Here is a 4,898-nt window from a genome sequence, read left to right on the forward strand (position 1 = left end):
ATGTGCATATCATTTTCCTTTTTAAACGTTTTAGAGCTCTTTTGTATCCATTGTGACTCACAGTCACACTTAAATGTGCTCATGTCACTTGTATATATGAAAAAAGAGTATAATGCTTTATCTGAAGGTACTTTGGTTTAAAAGAAACGGTAAAACTATGCCGTTTCCAACATATTTAGATGTTTTTCATTGTAAAGTGGATGATGAATTTATGAATGCCCCATTCGCTGTCAATAAAATGTACTGAGGAATCTTCATTCTAGTTATTTTAGTTAATCAATATAATGTATATGAATATAAACCATTTTCCGCTTATGCTTAACATTATGATATTAAATTAATATGAAACAAATGAATGTAACAATTATTCAGATTGTGGGTCTCCATTGAATGTGACCAATGGTAATTTGCAATATATCGCAACAACGTTTGGATCAACCGCTTCTCTTGCCTGTGATAGAGGATATGAAGGAAACAGGACAATAAGCTGCCTTGACACAGGCAGTTGGGAAACACCACCAAGTTGTTCTATTAAAGGTCAATTTATATTTGTATCAATTGCCATCTTTGTTCATTATAAAGAACTTTTGACAATACATTTGTTATCTATACGTTTAACTACAATGTAAGTTCAGCCTTTAATGAATTATAAATATATTATGTGCATTAATGTTTAGGTGTGTTTAAAAATAGATCTGTCACAGTTTCACCTGATAGATATTGTGCACATTTTCTTTTTATTTATAAAATTTTGTTTTGTGTGTGTTTCACTTTTTTGTTTCTTTTTGTTTTTTCATTTATCAATTGTTTTATGTTATTATTGAAACATTATATTATTCAATTCAAAAATGTACCGCTAGGACAACGGTAAAGAAATAAAATATGGATCAGGAAAATACCACCTCGTGGTAGGATATCGTTACCGATAAAACACTGAATCTGGTTCATGACGTTTAATATTTAAGGTCTCTGTGATCTGATAGAGATATATGTTCCCTCCCAAATCCTTACAATTATGGTAAATATTAATCAATTGACCTCTCAGTTTCTTATTCAAATATCAAAATCATCGTGGATGTATTTAAGGTGACCATAGCACATTCTGCTAACAGTTGTAGCTCAACAAAGAACAACAATCCTCATGTGATTTCATGTGATTACATACCGTTTGTCGTCCTATGTCAGTACATCTGGGTTTAAAGTTTGGTTTTATGTGGTCATGGTTATAAAAGGAAACAGTTTATTGTCCTTGTTTCTTTCATTTGGTTAAAATGATTTTTCTAATATGGCTTTATGTGGTTGAAAATAACTCAGGAATATGGTTCGTTGATATTGGCATCTGCGAAACTAGAACATGTGCCGTCAAAAAAATTATTTAAATGTGTACGTTATTCCTCTTTTTTAAACCTTTGAGATCTCTTTTGTATGCATTGTGACTTGTATATATAAAATACAAATGAAAGAGCATAAAGCTATATCTGAAGGTACTTTTGTTTACGTAACGGTTAAATTATGCCGTTTGCATATGAATATTGTACGGAAATAGAATAAAATGTTCCGGAAACAAAATATTTAGACAACATATTTAGATGCTATTCTTTGGAAATTGGACGATGCTTTTTTGAATGCCCCATTCGATGTCAATAAAACATACTGAGGAATCTTTCATTCTAATTGTTCTAGATAATCGTTATAATGAATTTGAATATAAACCATTTTCCGCTTATGTTTAACGTTATGATCTTTAATTTATATGAAACAAATGAATGTAACAATTATTCAGATTGTGGGTCTCCATTGAATGTGACAAATGGTAATTTGCAATATATCGCAACAACGTTTGGATCAACGGTTTCTCTTGTCTGTGATAGAGGATATGATGGAAACGGGACAATAAGCTGTCTTGACACAGGCAGTTGGGAAACACTACCTAGTTGTTCTATAAAAGGTCAATTTTAATTTGTAACAATTTCCATCTTTGCCAAATATTAAGAACTATTGTCAATACAATTGATATGTATACGTTTAACTACAATGTAAACCCGGATGTTAATAATTTATATATTATGTGCATTACTGTTTAGGTGAGTTTACAAAATAGATCTGTCACCGTTTTACCTTATTGGTATTGTACACATTATCTGCTTTTTTGTGTATCACTTTCGTTTTGTTTTCAAACATCAATTGTCTATGTTATTATTGAAAAATTATATTTATCTTTTCACAAATGCACCGCTAGGACAATGTTAAAGAATTAAAATCTTGAAAAAAAATACAACTTCGTGGTAGGATAATGTTACCAATAAAACACTGTATCTGGTTCATGACCTTAGGTCACAGTGATCTGATAATGATAAATGTTCCCTAGCTAATCCTTAGAATTATGTTCAAAATTAATAAATTAAACTCTTGAGTTTCTCAATCAAATATCAATAAAATGGTGGATAATTTTAGCTGACCAGTGCACATTTTGCTAACATTTGTAGCTCTTCAAAGAGAAAACAATCGTCATGTAATTTCTGGTGATTATAAACCGGTTGTCGACCTATGTCAGTACGTTTTCGTTTAAATATTGATTTTATGTGGTCATGGTTATAATAGGAAACAGTTTATTGTGCTTGTTTCCTTCATTTTGTTAAAAATGATGATTCTTATATGACTTTATGTGGTTGAGAATAACTCGGGTATATGCTTTGTTGATATTGGCATTTTGGAAGCTGGACCATGTGCCGTCAAAAGTATATTGGAATGTGCATATCATTTTCCTTTTTAAACGTTTGAGAGCTCTTTTGTATCCATTGTGACTCACAGTCACACTTAAATGTGCTCATGTCACTTGTATATATGAAAAAAGAGTATAATGCTTTCTCTGAAGGTACTTTGGTTTAAAGGAAACGGTAAAACTATGCCGTTTTCAACATATTTAGATGCTATTATTTGTAAATTGGACGATGATTTATGAATGCCTCACTCTTTGTCAATAAAATGTACTGAGGAATCTTTCATTGTAGTTATTCTAGTTAATCCTTTATGAACCATTATTTCGCTTATGTTTAACGATATGATATTTAATTGAAATGTAACTAATAAATGTAACCATTTTTCAGATTGTGGGTCTCCATTGAATGTAAGCAATGGTAATTTGCAATATATTGCAACAACGTTTGGATCGATCGCTTCTCTTGTCTGTGAAAAAGGATATGATGGAAACGGGACAATAAGCTGTCTTGACACAGGCAGTTGGGAAAAACCACCAAGTTGTTCTATTAAAGGTTAATTTTAATTTCTATAAATTTCCATAATTGTTAAATATAAAGAACTTTTGTCAATACATTTGGTATCTATACGTTTAACTACAATGTAAGTTCAGCCTTTAATGAATTATAAATATAGTATGTGCATTAATGTTTAGGTGTGTGTAAAAATAGATCTGTCACAGTTTCACCTGATAGATATTGTGCACATTTTCTTTTTATTTATAAAATTTTGTTTTGTGTGTGTTTCACTTTTTTGTTTCTTTTTGTTTTTTCATTTATCAATTGTTTTATGTTATTATTGAAACATTATATTATTCAATTCAAAAATGTACCGCTAGGACAACGGTAAAGAAATAAAATATGGATCAGGAAAATACCACCTCGTGGTAGGATATCGTTACCGATAAAACACTGAATCTGGTTCATGACGTTTAATATTTAAGGTCTCTGTGATCTGATAGAGATATATGTTCCCTCCCAAATCCTTACAATTATGGTAAATATTAATCAATTGACCTCTCAGTTTCTTATTCAAATATCAAAATCATCGTGGATGTATTTAAGGTGACCATAGCACATTCTGCTAACATTTGTAGCTCAACAAAGAACAACAATCCTCATGTGATTTCTTGTGATTACATGTATATACCGTTTGTCATCCTATGTCAGTACATCTGCGTTTAAATTTTGGTTTAATGTTATCATTGTTATAATAGGAAACAGTTATTGTCATTGTTTCCTTTATTTGGTAAAAATGATTTTTCTAATATGGCTTTATGGTGTTGAAAATAACTCAGGAATATGGTTCGTTGATATTGGCATCTGCGATACTAGAACATGTGCCGTCAAAAAATGTTTAAATGTGTACGTTATTCCTCTTTTTTAAACCCTTGAGAGCTCTTTTGTATGCATTGTGACTTGTATATATAAAATACAAATAAAAGAGCATCAAGCTATATCTGAAGGTACTTTTGTTTACGTAACGGTAAAATTATGTCGTTTGCATATGAATATCGTACGGAAATATAATAAAATGTTACGGAAACAAGATATTTAGACAACATATTTAGATGCTATTCTTTGGAAATTGGACGATGCTTTTTTGAATGCCCCATTCGATGTCAATAAAACATACTGAGGAATCTTTCATTCTAGTTGTTCTAGTTAATCGTTATAATGAATTTGAATATAAACCATTTTCCGCTTATGTTTAACGTTATGATTTTTAATTTATATGTAACAAATGAATGTAACCATTATTCAGACTGTGGGTCTCCATTGAATGTGACCAATGGTAATTTGCAATATCGCAACAACGTTTGGATCAACCGCTTCTCTTGTCTGTGATAGAGGATATGATGGAAACGGGACAATAAGCTGCCTTGATACAGGCAGTTGGGAAACACTACCTAGTTGTTCTATTAAAGGTCAATTTTAATTTGTAACATTTTCCATCTTTACCAAATATTAAGAACTATAGTCAATACAATTGATATGTATACGTTTAACTACAATGTAAGCCCGGATGTTAATAATTTATGAATATATTATATGCATTACTGTTTAGGTGAGTTTACAAAATAGATCTGTCACCGTTTCACCTTATTGGGATTGTACACATTATCTGCCTTTTTGTGTATC

The 4,898-nt window shown here is 30.8% G+C and overlaps 1 long non-coding RNA gene across 1 annotated transcript; it reads left to right on the forward strand.

Annotated features, from left to right (window-relative positions):
• The first annotated feature begins 477 nt into the window (after positions 1-477).
• On the forward strand, positions 478-4,624 carry LOC132732562 (uncharacterized). Its single transcript, XR_009626065.1, has 3 exons — positions 478-537; positions 3,108-3,272; positions 4,522-4,624. It is a non-coding gene; the product is annotated as an uncharacterized LOC132732562 (long non-coding RNA).
• Positions 4,625-4,898: the final 274 nt, after the last annotated feature.

The sequence above is a fragment of the Ruditapes philippinarum genome, unplaced genomic scaffold, assembly GCF_026571515.1.
Source record: "Ruditapes philippinarum isolate M1 unplaced genomic scaffold, ASM2657151v2 ctg1165_1_1_1_1, whole genome shotgun sequence".
NCBI lineage: Eukaryota > Metazoa > Mollusca > Bivalvia > Venerida > Veneridae > Ruditapes > Ruditapes philippinarum.